Below are 18,145 nucleotides of genomic sequence, written 5' to 3'. Positions count from 1 at the left end.
TCCCACCAAAACTTAAACAAAACCCCTGAAATCAATAACTAGCCTAAAATCATCATCGACAAAGCTAAATCAGAAAGAGAGAGCCCTCTCTGATTGCAGGTAGGCTAGGACCTGCAATCCAAAGATTGGTTTGTGGTTACCTCAGCCATATCCTTTAAAGGAGCTTAAGGACAACTTGAGTGATAACAGATCCATTGCCAGTAGGCCTAGACAATACCCCAATGGAGTCACTACAGGAACACAAGCATCGCTTTTCTCCCAACGAGCTTGAACAATACCCAAATGAAGTTACTTGTTTCACCTCTCTATGAAGGAAACTTTTCTCTTCTTTCACCCTTTATTTATTTTATTTATAGAACTATACTTAGGCACTTATTTATTTCACGGGTGGAAGAAGAATCCCGACTTATTGAGAGGAGGATTGGTTGTTCTTAAAATAAGGTAATATATACCTCTGATATTGGTTTTCTTGCTATTATATTTCCCCTTACCTTTCTCTACTTGATTGGATCAGAAAGAAAAACTGTTTACTTACAATATCAAGTTATGGAATGAGGCTCCTAGAATAGATATAGGCTTTATAGTTACACCAAATGATTGCCATTCAAGTGGATTGTATTTTCCATTCAAACATCATTGAATTTAAATACATATAAACCCAAGATAGAGAAGAGGTAGAAGATTATCCAAGCAATATTTACCATCACAATTGCCCTTTTCAAGTTTGCCACATTGTATTTTGAGCCAAACAAGAGCATCTTTCATGCAAAGTCTTATTAAGGAAACATGGAAGAAAATACATAAAAAAACAAAAAGTAGAAAAAAGAGACAAAGCAAATGGAGACCAAACCCAAAAAGTATCATACGAAAACAAAATAGATGCAAAGACTAGATGGAGAGAAGAAAATAAGGTGGATGCAATGCAAAGGAAACTAAATGCAACTAAGGCTACTCCTAACCTAACCAGCTAGAAGGTGAGGGATAAGTGTAATGATATTTCCAATGAAGCCATTGTAATAAGTCCTGACCTACAAACACAAAGATAAGAGCAATTACAACCAATATATGATAATGTGCAATGGAAAAGATAGAAGCTTGAAAATCTTGCACAAAACATTGAAGGTATTTCTTAAAGGAAGAAATATGTGTCATATCACCTGACTTTACCCAATCTGCCACCTTACCTTCTCGATGAAAACCAGAAGAAAACAAACATTGATGGCTCCTTGTGAATGTACATGCACTTTTATTGTCTTGCTTAGCAAACATAAAGATAGATAAGGACTTGGTTTTAGAAAATGGGATTGCTAAGTAAGATGCTTCTAATTGATCATATATTGGATCATAAAATTCATAATTGTCTTCTAAAAAATCCTAAAATCCTTGAGAAGATAATTTTCCAATTAATGGCATGGGATCAGGTCAAGAATCTTGTAAGGTAAAATGAATATGATTGTATTCAAAAGGCTTGTCAAGATAGTGAGGACCTAACATAACCATCAGCGAAGGTTGAAGTGCCTCAACTACGTTAAAGGTGTCTAAATATTGATATGATAAACCATAAAGATTAGTTGATGTAAAAATACCATAATTAGATACGCTAGTGGGAAAATGATCAATTGAATGACAGTTCTTAGAACAAGAACCATGATCAAATGGGTTGATTAAGGCATAAGATTATTGGTTAGGAGACAATCAAGATAGATCACTTTGAAGAGATTTTCATATGATTTGAACAATAGAATCATCTTCCTCTTATGTTGAATGTGGCAAAACATCTACTTGTGACTGGTTAAAAACTGGTATGACATCACAATCATTAAAAAGGAATGCCAATATGGAAAACAAATGAAACCAATCGAGATGTAGTGGATGAATAAGAGGAACTTTGTTCAATAAATAACACAAGCGTTCTTTAACAATCAATAGGAGATCTAGTGCCATGAATAAAATGATTAGAATTATAATATTCACAAGAAATATTAGGAGTTGATTATTTCAAAAGAGTGTGATAGGTATGAATCCTTCGGTCAATTATAATATTCAAAATGATCAACTTCATAGATCTGTGTTGGGTGTGGATCTTGATTATCTTCCTGATTGTTCAGAGGTTTTTGTTTCAATCGTGTTGGATCCCTATTCCTAACAAGGTGGAAACGCCGATTGTTTAATTTCCACTAGTTGGGGCAGCAACGAATTTTATGAGACCCCCTTGGTATGGGTTTGGGGCAGTGCCCCCGAAGCTAAAAATAGATGGAAAATTGCCTTCTAAAATATTGTAATTTCATAGTCAATCTAGGCCATACATTAGGCAGATGAATTGATGGTAGAAGTTATGTTTAATCTAGGATTTTTTTTTTTCCCTAGAAGGAAACCCCTCAGTTTATATGAGGGAATTGTATTGTGGATGTGTATTTTTATTCTGAGCAAGAAAGGAAGAGGTACTGTGTGAGAGCAAAGAGGAAATTACAGTGGATCTGTTGTAGGTTGTATCTCTTCATTTTGTTGGATAATATGAAAGGAAGGACTAGATGTTTCTCTCTGGACATAGCCCAAATTGGGTGAACCACGTATATTCGTGTCTCTCTTGTTTTACGCATCTTATATATTTTTGTTTCTGAAATATTTTGTATATTTCATTGCTCTGTTAATTAATTTCTAACACAGTTAATTTATGAAAGATCTACACTCCAAACCAAATTTTGATACAAGAGATTTGCAAGAAGATGAACTAATTTAAACTAAATGTTCAATTCGATCAGAAACAAAATCTTGAAAGTTGAAAGAGCTATATCCAAAATAACAAACATCTTTCAAGAAGATATTTGCATTCAATGAAACCATGCAAAGAAAAGAATTTTGTGAGAAAATATAGATTTGGATTAGTTCATGGATATTACAAAAGTCACGAGAACCTCACAAAACCATCAATGGAATTTAAAGTGCCTTGACTCCCTGATGAGTCACGAAACTTTCAAGAATTTTACAATTGCATTTTGAAAGTTGATTTAGAACATGCATGGTGTGTGGACAACGACTACTAGTAATTTCAAATAGATCACTACTACCCAAATGGTAGCCATCTACATCACTTATTTGACCATAATTTACATTTCCAACAAACATACTACCCAAGTCATAAGTTTCTTCTAATCTCACATTTAAGGATCAGGATAGATTGGATTAATCTCATGAGTAGCTTAGATGGAAGAATTTTCTTCATGCAAGAGTGGAAATGATAAAGAATGGAATGGATACTTTATGACTTGATTAAATTATTTATCATGGGTGAACTCATTACCTTTTCACAACTTAGAACTTAAATTATTAGGTGTTAGATCCGAAGAGAAAGACATAGAAGAAATAGGACATAAGGAGCAATGAGTTGATGCAGAAGCTTTCATGAGAAAATATTCTTTGACCAAAATGGATTCAAGATATAAATATTTCGAAACAATTTTTTCTTGATAAATTGAAAGATCAAACTATGCACTTGGGCATACATCATCACATACAATAATGCAGTCATAATCAAAATGATGGTTGTCCAAGACTTCAGATTTATTATGCAAATCGATTTCATTTGATTGATCACTAAGATTTCTAGATTCAAAATCGACCAAGGATGGAAGAACATAATATTGATACAAATTATTTTGTAAAAGAGAAGAAAGAGCAAAATAATCCTCACTTTTGTGCTCCTCTACCTGTGAAGAGTGACTGCATTGCACCTGATCACTATTTGGATTGGAAAATTGAGAATCAGGAAAATCAAGGGGTAAGGGATTATGAGAGTTATATAGTGGAGGAAGACAAGAATCAAAATGGAACTCAAGACTGGAGTTACGTGTGTTAATATGATATTGAGGGATGGAAATATTGACCTTGAAATGAGGCTTCATGAACCATTCCAAGGTATCCTCCATTAGACCTGAAAGGTGGAAAGTGGAAGCAGATTGAGGAGATGGATCAAGAATTTGATTTCTAGATTTCCCAACTTCAACATTATCGCAAGGAGGCACCCAAATTAGAACTGGAAAGGAGGAGGAAAAGGAAAAAAAAGGATCAAGAGGTTCCTCCTCTAAGATTAGCGGTGTCTTATGATTTACAAGAGTTGGGAGAGTGGAAACATTAGGGGGTTTTGACTCACCATGTAAATAGATTCAAACCAAAATTTAAAACTTCCTTTTAAGGAAGCCCCAATCCATATCTTCTCCGGGAAACTCACAACATAAGTGAAGGAATATAGTTTAAAATACTCAATTGATTCATTAGGCTCAATTCTAAGTTGATTAATTCTTTCAAAAATATCTTGGTAATCATACCTATCAAAATATTGCTAAAGCTCCTTAAGAAATTTATCAAGAGAATGAATAGAGGTAGATGATAATGTATGATACCATCGATTAACATGACCTTCAAGAGTGAGGAAGAAAATCACACAAGGAAAATATTCATCATTGATTTTATAATATTGACAAAATTTAAGAAAATAAGAAATGTGCTTGGATATGGATGTTCCATCATAACCATAAAACTTCAATTGAGATAAGTCATAAAAAGACTAATCAAGGATTAAAATTTGACCATTAGGTATATTAGAGAAACACCCCAGGAGTATGGTTTGAGGACGAGCCATTAAAGATAAGAGATTCAACACAGACTCAATGGGAATAAAATTGTCATTTGGCTCTCCTTCTAGTGCCAGAATGTTGATGGTATTATATAATGCCAACATATATGGGGTCTCCTTGATGTGAAGTCCCAATTAGACCTTACATCATTTAGAGTAGGAGCCCCATCTAGACTGTCAACCTGACCACTATAACACAAAGGTTCACCTTAGTTATAACATACAACATAAGAGGTTATATACATATACCTTGAACAAGCAAGTAAGTTGACATTATGAAACACTGATTACAATGTGTAAAATGATACCTTCACAAGCATGAGATGAGAGTGAGTCTCTGGAAGGAAGTAATAGTACTAACCTAAGAGAGACACACAAGAGAATGAAATGATTCTTTAGCAAAATAGTTCACATAATGATTATTAAAGCCAATAAAACACACATCCACCGAAATACTTCAATTTCTTTGATACATATGAACACAACATATACCATAAAGATCCAAGAATATCCTAAAACATTTGCGATACATGCATGAAAATGTGTTGTCTCATCAAATTTAAATTTGGTGAAAGATACAAGTAAACAATTATAATGACGAGGCACTAGTTCCAATAGTGGAACATTAAGTCACTTGCTTCTCCAAAAAATAGTTTTCTCTCCAATTCCAAGTAGAGAAGCCAAGACTAGCTCACCAAATCTTTAAGCCTCCAAAATCCCTTTTCTTCAGTTATGAGGTTGCTTTTATAATAAGAGGAATGAACTTTCATCTCCCCTTGACTCTTGGTTTATCCTCATGTCTCTTGGATTCCTTAATAAATCCTTTGAGCTTCTAAATTATCTTTGGACTCTTCTATGTAACTTTTGGACATATATGAATATGTGAATCTTCATGTTCTACATATGTCTCTTCGACTTACGTACATTACAATTTTTATTTTTATTAAGAATACATCATTACATTGCACATGCTGATGTGGTATGACACATGGAGACATGTTGACTATTATGATGAAACTTGTACAAGTTACAACTTGACAACGATGAAACGGACTTCATGATGAAGTGGAAATGCCAATATGTCTTCCTCATTACTTCATCTTGCATGCTTCATCTTTATGAATAATCCAATTTTTTCTTCTCCTTCACTTTCCAAATGGCATTTTATCAATATATGAATCCTCTAAGTCATCATGCAATGTCTTCTTTCCGTGTCATCCCATGATTTGCTTCATGTACCCATGATATGTTAGCCTCACTCTCATAATAAAACAATTATAAATCCAAAATTATAATTAAATAAATCAAATATTGAGAATTAGGAGTTAGTTCCTCAAACTAGGGAGTTTAGTTAGGATGAGATATTCTCTCCAACTAGTTCTCCTAGATTAGTGTTTTGTTGAGAATGTATCTCAACCAAGTTTTTTCAAGATAGATGCACTATCTTGAGACAACTTTCTCATGTATTTATATGTATCATAAAGATTATTTAAATTGGAAGAAATTCATGAGAATGAGAGACTACAGGAAAGTCTCTCATGCCTTTTCCACCATGTCAGGTTTGGGTATATTTCTGCTATTTATTTGCTGAGTGGTTTATTAGTTGAGTGAATTTCCTTCATGATAACTATCTTTTGTTCTTCTTCTCCGCAAGTGTTTCTTTATGCTTTCTCCTTATTATCTATTTTTAGAATTACCTTGTCATGATAGGAAGGTACTCCCTCTAGTGAAAATCATTCATGACAAAGTGGAATCAGCCTTAAAACGTCAATTCCATCACTACCTATCTCATGGAATGTGTTATCATTGAAAATTTTGTTGTCAAAATTGCTCAGACTAGCTTAAGGACAAACTGTTCCTGCAGCGCATAGATTCTTTTAGCAGTTTCGCAGTGCTACATGTTTAGGCGGTTTCGTAGCGCGCTACGAAATTGGGGATTTGCTCGAGTCTTCAGCAGAAGGTTCATATACTAAATTTTGATGATGAGCAGAGTGATGCAAAGGCCCAGAAAGGGAATGCAGTGGCAATGTATAAACTTGGTATATTCTACTACTTTGGTTTGAAGGAGGTTCCCCGTGACCATGCGAAAGCATTATCATGGTTCCTTAAAGCGGTTGAGAAGGGATGATATATTGCTAATGTACATGTGCTGAGTGTTAATCAACTATTAGAATCGGATCTGGACACGGCACGACATGTGGCAAGTAGTATATTCACCTCGACTACTCCTGTACCTTACACCCAAATGACAAGCCAGCGTGAAGCTCTTGTAATTTTCCTTCTTCTCTTTTACCAACGATTACACTTGTCAGACTACATATTATCCTCGCCATCCTTTCAGTGTGATGTCCGCTACCCGAATTCTTCAAAATCCAACTGGAATTGAAAATAGACTTCACAGAAGAGATCAAGAAACTAGGGCTCAACCGAGACTCTAGAGCGTTCACGGGCTTGAATCACTGTTTTGTGCATCAGTTGGAATTCTTTCCGGCACTTCGTTTGGAAGTTTTCTTCACTGCATTCGATTTCTTTGTTCGTTGTGATCGCAGCAGAAGAAGAATGGGGGAAGCGGAGACTGGTGATCCATCAAAGTTACATCAAGAAAGCGGAGAAGCGGAAGAAGGGGAAATTGTGGAGTCAGTAGAGGCTATTGAAAGGCCTATAGAACCTGCAAATACACACCCACTCGAGCATTCATGGACCTTCTGGTTTGATAATCCAAATGGGAAGTCTAAGCGGGCCACCTGGGGTAGTTCCTTGCGACCTGTTTACACCTTCAATACAGTCGAGGACTTCTGGTGTGTTTTTAACAATATAATTCAGCCGAGTAAGTTGATGGCTGGTTCAGATTTTCATTGCTTCAAAGCTGGAATTGAGCAAAAATGGGAAGACCCTAAATGTACAAATGGAGGGAAGTGGACTGTTACCACCTTGAAAGGAAAGCCTGTTGTCGATACTTTCTGGCTGCACACTTGGTCAATGTGCGTGCTCGACAAGATAAGATTGCCATGTGGACCAAGAATGCTGCAAATAAAGCTGCACAGATGAACATTGGAAATGCAAGGGTTTTCTCTGAAATACTCTGTTTACTGAAATACAGGGATTGGATATACATTCGAAATTGAAGGCCTTTTACCTCTTCCTGGGCGATTATTCTTACATGCAATGGGCACTAAACCCTGAACTGGAGGAAGACTTAATACCTAGGCTGTTGTGAGCTATATTTATATGGATCTCTTACTCCTAATGAGTTTTTACACACTCAGGTTGGCTCTGCAGATAAATATAATATCAGTGATTTGAAGGATGCCATGTTGGTAATCAAAGACCTTTTATCTGTTGCATTATTTTATGCAACTAAATCCAGCTTCACAGCTTCTACTGCCTTGTCTATAACATGCTTCGGCAGGTCCTTTCCTGAAGTTTATAGCAAAGATGGTACAAATGTACACATCAAACATCTAAAGACTTTTGATGAAGGACTCTTGAAAATGGACAGAGACACACATGCTATGGATTAGTTTTTCATGGAGCAGGCCTAGAGGTAGATGAGTATGTCCGGAGGTCTTATAAGGTTGCTTATGTGGATGGTATTGAAGTTGGTATTGAAGCATGATTATTTGGCTTTGAGCTTCTCAAAAGTCGAATTGCTGTCTTGTTTGTGGCTGAAATATACAGAGTTTTCTTAATATGCTTTAGAGTACATTATTGGTATCTTGATCATGGCATTAGCTATACAGTGGTGACTTCAGTGTTGTTAGGAGCAGCTGTTATTCGTCATTTATCTGTTGTAAGTCCATCAACTGCAAGGAGAAGATAGCAAGAATGCAGAGAAGTGATGAAACTGTGTATGATGAAATTACACAGCAGTTTCGTAGCGCGCTACGAAACTGCTGTAGCTGCATGTTTCAGTTGAGCCAATCAATTATGATTGACAAATCAGCGAATCTTCCTGAAAGGTGTTGTCTTCACACGTGGAAAAATGGCCAGCACATCGAAGACGTGGCAGCCTGTTCTGTTTCGTGTAATCAAAGATAAAAGGCATGCTTCGTTGGATTCGAATATGGAGCAGCACATCAAAGACCGACAAACAGGGGCCTATGTTTTAGGGTAACAGAAAGATATGTCATTAAAGACAAACATGGAGCTATAAACATCCATCACAGCCACCGCCAGAAAGAGAGTAGATGTCAAAGAATGAAGTTCATTGTAATTAAAGCCATCCAAGCTACCGCTGTAGTAATCCACTTGGCAGAGGATGAATTTTAATTGTAATAAATGCTATGTCCAGCATGATGTAGAATTAGGATCTTATTTGCTTTAGGATTCCAGCGCTGTCAATTAGTGGTCAGCTGTAATTATTAGTTAGTTAAAAGATAGTAGGTGTCATCATAGGTAATTATTTAGCTCCCCTCAGGCAGGAGGAGGGAGCTCGAATCAGGTAGAGTAAGCATTCTATATAGAGCTGAAGGATGAATGTAAAAAGGGTTGGATGTTTTTTGGAAAAAACAGAGTTTATATTGGCTTATGTAAAGACTTGTTACAGTAATATAAAAGACTACTTTTTTCTTCTCAGGATTCATACTTTGTTCAGATGCTCAAGATGTATGTGGCTTTGTCTTACCCTTTATGTTTTACAGCTTTATAGATACACAATCACTCTGAATTCACCTAGCTGCTCAGACTTCCTGTGTGTATTTATGAGTTGAGGTTCATTTGAGAAATGTTTTGAGTGTTTAAACATTACATGCCCTGATTTCCATGAATGAGTAGTTTTATGGTTTACTGAAATGGTGTTTGACTCCATGAGCCCAATGGAAGAAATCTGATGTTGTCTATCCAACCAGCATGTTTATTAAGTTTTCATTTCAAGAGTTAGCCCTCTTAGTGTTAATCATGATCAATAGTTTGTTTGAGAGAGCCCTCTCAGGCTAGGGAGGCTAATCCTTAGTCAAGAGTCTGGTCTGAAATAGTTACATAGAGTCTACCTGATCAGCAGCCCTTCAGTGTGTGATTTTGTGATAACAGAATGATCAACTCATGATAAGCCTGTGAAAGAGTTAAAGGAAGGAGGCTCGATTAGGAGGGCACTATCAAACTCATCAATGGCTTTGGAAGGTTACCCTATTCATTTTTACTACACCATACACCATGAAGAGGATCTCTCCTTGGTCCAATGCAATGGGGAAGTTGAAGGGACAAGATGGGAAGGCTTGTTTCTTAAAGATGTGCCATGCGCCCTAGAAGGAAAGAGTTGAAGACTTGGAAAGGGAAGTTTGACTAGTCAAGCCTGAGAGGGGGCTTCCTTCAACCTTTCCTATTGCACCATGCACTGAAGAGGAATGTTCTAAGCAAGGATTGAGAGTAGAGCGCATAGGGGAAGAGGGAAGGATAAGGGGTTCGTGATTCAATATTGCAGCATGCACCCTAAGGGAAGAGCAAAGGATGAAGTTTTCACACTTCAAGGTTGCACCATGCACCCTAAGGGAAGAGGGAAGGATCAATTTTTCACACTTCAAGACTACACCATGCACCCTAAGGGAAGAGGGAAGGATGAAGGCTTCAAGCTTCAAGAATATGCCATTCATTTTTTAGCAAACAGAGGATCCTTTATTTTCCGAAGTGTTCTTTGTTGTTCTAAAGTGCGCTTAATTTTTCCGACATGTGCTTCATTTTTCTGAAGTGTGCTTTATTGTTCCTAAGTGATCTTTGTTGTTGCAAAGTATAACTTGTTATTCCGAAGTGCTCTTTTGAAGGTAGAGAAGGACCTTGTTCTTCTGAAGTGCACTTTTTCACTCAGTGTTTAAAGTAGGCTCATTATGAGTTTGGAGTGCACTCAAGCTTGGGAGGGTGCAGTTCTCTCCAACAGTGACTGAATGTTTATCTAGAATGCGCTCTTCACTGAGGGAGATAGTAGAAGGCTCGATCACTTAGCCTAGGGAATGCTAATGAACTATGAGAGGGAGGAGACCTTAGAAGATAATCAGTGCACAAGATTGAGTAGAATTTCATAATTGAGGCTCATGAATAGTTTATGCTTATCCCCTGGTGAAGAATCAAAGTTTTCATAACTTCCATTGCGCAGTAGGACCAAGAAGGGACTATAAATGGCTAAGTGTGGGATCAGTAGAGTAAGAAATGGAAATGCATCTGAGAAAGACTCAAACATGGATCACACACATGAATTCCATTGAAACAATCCAAGGGAATGCACATGCTCATGACCAATACTCATACCTTAAAACAACAACAAAACGATACTTATTTCTAAGTGCAATAGTTAAGATGACCAATTGCGATAGTTAGAACACAAGTGACGACGAAAGTGTCGAATACGATCAAAAGGTGTGCTAAGCTACATGAAAGTGTCTAACACATATTATAGACAAAGGATCCTTGATTTTTAAGAGACAGAGGATCCTTACTTTTTCAAAGTGCTCTTTGTTGTTCTGAAGTGCACTTCATTGTTCCAAAGTGTGCCTTGTTCCGAAGCATGATTTTGAAGGGAGAGAAGGTCCTTGTTTTTTCGAAGTGTGCTTTTTTACTAAGTTTTTGAAGTGCACTCACTATGAGTTTGAAGTGTGCTTAGGCTTAGGAATTGATTGATTGTTCATCTGGAATGTGCTTTTGAGGAGACAGTAGAGGGCTCAGTCACTTAGCCTAGGGAGTGCTAATGCATTGTTAGAGGGGGGAGGCCTTAGAAGAGACTTAGTGCACAAGATTGATTATAATTTAATCATTGAGGCCCATGAATATGCTGTTATCATCACCTCGTGAAGGATTGAAACTTTCTTAACTTGCACTAGGTAGTAGGACCAAGAAGGGCTCTTAGTTGGCTAAGTGTGGTATCAGTAGATTAAGAAAGGGAAATGCATCAAAAAAAGACTCAAACGTGGATATTACACATGAATTCTATTGATACAAGCCAAGATAATTCACAGAACTCATAAAAAATAGTCACACCTTGAAACAACAACAAAACGACAGTTATTTCTAAGTGCGCCAATTAAGACGATCCATTATTATACCTAGAACACAAGTTATGACTGTGATAAAAAGGTGTGCTGAGCTATAGGAAAGTGTCTAGTGCATATTATAATGATATGTAAGAATATTTAATGCAAATAATTACACCGTAACTAACTCTAGTGATGCGCAAAGGTGTGACACATGAAAGAGTGAAAACAACAGAAGCGACACATGCGATAACAAGAAAAAATGAAGACGACACTTGAAAATGTGAACAACATGAAAGTGACACATCCCAAAGTGAATATTACATGAAAAATACACATATCAAATTGAAATAAAGTAAAAGTGATAGCCATGAACATGAAATGAAACTCATGAAAACAAAGGTGCGCAAATATGGCAGTTGGGAAAACTCACCGAAATAGTACAATTGCAACCAAAGAAAGGGAACTATCAGTGGAAAGTGTGCACTGACTATTGACATGAATTGAAAATCACACAAGAACTATCTGGATGGACAATTCTATGCTTATTTAAGCTTTCATAAGGAAAGTGTGCTCATAAGTTTATCAAGCACTGAGCATCATTGAGCAAGTGACTTTAACAGTTAGAACCCGAGAAGGATACTTAAACAGTTTGTGAAACATCATTTTAGCATGGAGTAACCATAGGGTGATAGTCTATTTGATCCTCAATAGGGTCCAACATTCAAGTGTAGGTATATTTTTGGAGGGTGTTGATCGGAGTGTCAACAAAAGGCCGACTTGGTCTTAGAGGGAGACTTTTGACACAATGTTGAATTACATAAATTATTTTGACATGATACAAAATTCCCAATAGGGTATTTTACATATTACAATGAATCTTTGACTTCTTTAACTTTATGAAAAATCTATATAACAACACAACAGGTGCTTGACTTAAACCAAATTGACCTAGTGCATGAAACCCATGCTATAGAAAAATAATAATAATAAGTTTTCTTTCTCTTTACATCAAATGCATAAAATCAAATTTACATAAGGAATTGTGAAGACCAAACATAGTTGCATATTTAAACACTATTTACCTTCTTAACATGTTTCAATTTCCTTTTCAAATTCGTATTATGAACCAATAGATTGAATTTTTGCATGTGCCATCTTCATGTTGAATTTCCACGATCTTGGGTCTAGGTTAGAGTATTAAAATATTTGATGCTACCAAACCAATAATCTCAAGAAGAACTACTTTGCACATTGGAAAATATAAAGCATTTAATCACATATGCACAAGTAAACACAATTTTTAACAAAATATTCTACAATAATGTATAACCCAATCTTCGTTATATTAAACAAATCCGAATAATGCAACAGTCTATGGAATACAAGATATAATGAAAATATTTGCTACAGATTATATGTCTTATCTTGTCATGTCAGTCCTTCACTTTTGTACTTCTCTATAGATGCCCCTTTGTCCTTCAAAGGACAACACATAAAGACTCCAGGAGGGATGCCACCTATCACAACTACAAGTCGCTTCTACTTCAATGAACACGGGCTAATACAATCTTCTCTTCTAGTCTGGCCAATCCTTGAGCTCCAATATGCCAATCTAGCAGTCACTTTTGTCCATCAAAATGCTACAAATTAGGCACCAAACTTCACCCAACCTTCAAATCTCTTCGTCACTTCAAGATTGCTTATCTAGGGCTACTTTGGGTAGCCGACATGTTTCCCTCCACCAGACCAATGGCACCCAACACTTCACTGTAGAATCTGCTCCTATGAAGGCTCCCGATCACCAAATCAAGCCTTCAACTTGGCTCCCACAAGATACAATAGAAACAGATCCAAAATTGATCCAAACATGGATCCAACACCTATAAAAATGCACTGAAATACATACCTTAAGCTCACTATTTTAGGATCCGTTCCTTTGTAGTAACCTCGGCCTAATTAGGGAAACATCATAGTCACTTTCCAACCCTTAAATTCTGCCCATAATTTCTTCCCTTGAATGTGACTGTCCCTCCTTGAGAGGACGAGGTAGTTTGCTACAATCCTAACCTTCAAAAAAACCTCGTTCTTCCTTCAAGGCACCGTGGATGCCCTATGTCTCCACCTACAAGTCTGCAACAACATTGTTTTGGGACTATCCACCCTCAAACAGGCCAAATCCCTTCTCCTTTCACTCAACCTTCCTGTTATAGAACCTCACCCTACCAAACAGTCATGAAAATTCTTGCCCAAGCAAGTTTCTTCTTCGTTGGTCCTACCTTATTCCCCTATGGCCAAATCAGAGATCTCCTTTCTCTTCAACGAGATTTCTTCTTGTTATATGTTGCAAAAATGGATGTCCTAAATGAGATACAATCACGTCCTATTTATGCAAAATAGAAGGGCTTCTCAAAACATCCAACAAGGGCTTCTCCAACTGTCAAGAGTCTTACTAAACTTAAGATGATCTTAACTCATTTGGTGCAAACCCACTCCATGACTTCAAAAATTCATACCTCCATTTATACAACTTAGAATCAAATGATTTTCATTGTGTTGAATTTGTCTTGATGAGAGATATCATCCTCATCCATCACATGTCGAAATGTGCTCATGGTTTTGGAAAAAATAATGATGGGTTAAAAACCCCAAGCTTGGGTTCCAAGCCCATAATTGATGCTTGTGGTGCTCCACCCTCTAGACCCTAAACCCTAGGGCTTGAAGTACCTTCTAAGCTACTAAAAAATCAACACTCACTCTTAGCCAGGGAGGTAACTCCAATACTATGAAGTAACTCATCATCATCATCACTACTCATAATACTCGCCCAACTCTTAGTGCTCACCACTACAACAATCCCTGTAGCATGAACTATGCCTCTCTCAGAAGTGTCACTGTCATTGGAAGAATCTTGCTTCTTCCTATTCTCTTGTATCACTTTCCAATAACTCCATGATTCCTTCTTTCCATATGTGGAAGCACCTTTGCTTCCCAATGACCATGTGCTCTTCTTGGGCTATAATGTCTCCCTTTGAATTTTCAAGCTCTCACTAGAACTTGACTCCCTCCGAGCCTCTGAAATATGGACCTTCTTCTTAGGAACCTGTACTTGCTCCTCTAAACCCTACACCTGCACCTACTCCACTTGCTTCTTTCCATGATCTATACACTTGACCGTCAGCCCATATAGACCATGCTCTCTAACTTCAAGCACAATCCCGATGGAGCTAGAGCTTCTATGACTGAGTCTTGTCTTCTTATCTTGGAACAAGACCTCAAACCCTTTCTTCTTGATCATTGAGACAAATATCATGCTATATCTGAGTCTCGGTACAAATAATACATCCTAGATTCACATCACTCATCATGTCTCCATTCTCAATGGCACAACTCCCGATACTCGGATCTCCTTCAGACTCTTGTCACCAAACACCATGTGAAAATTTGAGTCCCATTCATCTAGAGTCTCATGAACCTCATGTGACCCTATCATATGTTTCGTCACACCACTCTCCATGTACCATTCATCCTCATCGATAGTACCCTGCAATAAATGAGAGAATATATCTCATCAGAAGTGGCAACATTGATGACTTGCTTTCCTTTATTCTTCTCGTCATCTCCCTTCTTCTTCATCAGACATCTTGACGAAAAATGACCCATCTCACCATAGTTGAAACACTTGGCTTTACTCAAGTCCTTCTTCTTCTTACCCTTCATTCATGCTGCAAGTGCCATGTCATCCTATGAAGCCCTCTTCTTTGAATGAAAATCCTCATCTCGCAACTCTTCCTAAATGAAGTCGTCCCACAGCCTATTACATTTTGGCAATTTCTCTTTGGAAACAATCCCTTTGATGAAGGGCTTCCATTCCTCGGTGAACCATTTCATAGCAATCCTCACCATATCATAATATAAAATAGTCACACCAATGGCAACAAGATCATATTTGACCTGAGGCAATCTCGTCAGATATGAAGCCACTCCTTCACCCTGTATCATCTTGGTGGACTTCAACTTATCCTCCAATACCAATACCCAGTTCTCGTTCTTATTCTGGAAGAAATTCTGAAGAGCCATCCACATCTAATGTGTAGTGTTCTTCCAAGACAAATGAGGTATTAGGGAATCCTCACACCATCAAGGATGGTCAATCTCGCCATCGTATCCAAATCTGCGTACAATTCCAGTTCCTTTGGGTTAGTTGGCTTCTTTATGGATTTCTCAGCAAACTCCCAGATCTTATTGACCTACAAGACCAACTTGATCCTTTCCTTCCATGGACTATAGTTGGACAACCCCTCCAACCTGTCTTCATATTGGATACCCACCTTCAACTTTGACATTGTCACCTACAATGTGTACAAATCCATCTTAAATTGTACTTTGTTGTGCACAACTCTTATTCACTGGTTTCCAAAGTAGCTTAGAAACGCTCTGATACCATGTTGAATTTCCATGATCTTGGGTCTAGGTTAAAATCTTAAAATCTATGATGCTAACAAACCAATAATCTCAACAAGAACTACTTTGCACAACATAAAATATAAAGCAGTAAATCACACATGCACAAGTATACACAATTTTAACAAAATATTGTACAATAATGTACAACCCAATCTTCGTTATATTAAACCAATCTAAATAATACAACAATATATGGAATACAAGATACAATGACAATCTTTGTTTCAAGTTCTATGTCGTATCTTGTCATGTCATTCCTTCACTTTGATACTGCTCTCTAGCTGCCCCTTTTTCCTTCAAAGGAAAACACACAGAGACTCCAGGAGGGTTGCCACCTATCATTGCTGCAAGTCACTTCTACTTCAATGAACTCGAGTTGATACAGTTTAATCTTCTAGGCTGGCCAATCCTTGAGCTCCAATATACCAATATAGAAGTCACTTTTGTCCATCAAAGTGATGCACATTAGGCACCATAATTCACCCAACCTTGAACTCTCTTTGTCACTTCAAGATTGATTTTCTAGGGCTACTTTGGGTAGCCAACACACTCCCCTCCACCAGACCAATGGAACCAAAAAATTCACTATATAATATTCTCCTATGAAGGCTCCTGATCACCAAACCAAGCCTTCAACTTGGCTCCCATAAACTGCAATAGAAACTGATCCATACATGGATCCAACAACTACAAAAATGCACTGAAATATATACCTTCAGCTCATTGTTTTAGGGTTTGTTCCTTTGCAGTAACTTTGGCCTAGTTAGGGAAACATCATAATCTCTTTCCAACCCTTAAATTCTGCCCATAATTTCTCCCCTTGAATGTGGTTGTCCCTCCTTGAGAGGCTGAGGTAGTTTGCTGTTGTTGTAGGCTTCAAACAGACCTCGATCTTCCTTCAAGTCACTACGACTATCCTAGATCTCCACTTACTGGTCTGCGAGAACCTTGTTTTGGGACTGTCCACCCTCAACCAAACCCTCAAACATTCCCAATCCTTTTTCCTTTAACTCGACCTTCCTACTAGACAACATCGACCTACCAAACAGTCATGAAAATGCTTTCCCAAGCATGTTTCTCCTTCGCTGGTCCTACCTTATTTTCTTGTGGCCAAATCAGAGATCTCCTTTCTCTTCAAGGAGCTTTCTTCTTGTTACATGTTGCACAAATGGATGTCCTAAATGAGACACAATAACCTTCTATTTATACACAATAGAAGGGCCTCTAAAAATATCCAACAAGGGCTTGTTCATATGTCAAGAGGATTACTAAACTTAAGCCAACCTTAACTCATTTGGTGCAAACCCACTCCATGACTTCAAAAATTCATATCTCCATTTCTACAACTCGGAATTGAACGATTTTCATTGTGTCGGATTCATCTTGACGAGAGCTATCATCCTAATCCATCACATGTCGAAATGTGTTCATGGTTTTGGCCAAAATCATGATGGGTGCAAAACCCCAATCTTGGGTTCCATGCCCACAAGTGACCCTTGTGGTGCTCCACCCTCCAAACCCTAAACCTTAGGGCTTGGAGTACCTCCCAAGCTACTAAGAAATCAACACTTTGGACCATCTTGACATGCTAGTTATTTTTTGTAGAGAGTATCAGTATCCTCTTGAAGCTCCCCATTTCAGACCTTTAGTATAACATTTTCACTCTTGAAATGCCCGTTAAGAATATTATATTCTTTGATTATATGTTTTAAGTTCTTAATATTTTTAATCTTCTTCTTCAACTTTTTATTTTGAGGTCCATAATGTGAATATTCATTAAATTCAGAAGTACACTCGAAGTCTCTAGTTGGTGGATCCATAGAAGTTGTGGCTTCAAACACATATGACTTTATCTTAGTCATTTTTGGTGCATGTCTTTTATTTTGAATAATATAATGATCAATGACAATAGCGTTTGAGAAAAAAATGTTGACATTTGGGGATTTTCTTATGGGAGAAAGGTCACAAACAAGAATTTGGTTTTCAATAAAGAATTTATACATATCTAAGATGGATGGCTAAGGAATGGGAGCAGACTCATCCGTACAATGAGGAGGGGATGGAAGAGGAGCATCAACCATAGAAACAA

This window comes from Pinus tabuliformis, chromosome 8, assembly GCF_031772625.1.
Source record: "Pinus tabuliformis cultivar Carrire ecotype Pingquan chromosome 8, CPIR1, whole genome shotgun sequence".
NCBI lineage: Eukaryota > Viridiplantae > Streptophyta > Pinopsida > Pinales > Pinaceae > Pinus > Pinus tabuliformis.
Note: the sequence above shows the minus strand (reverse complement) of the source record.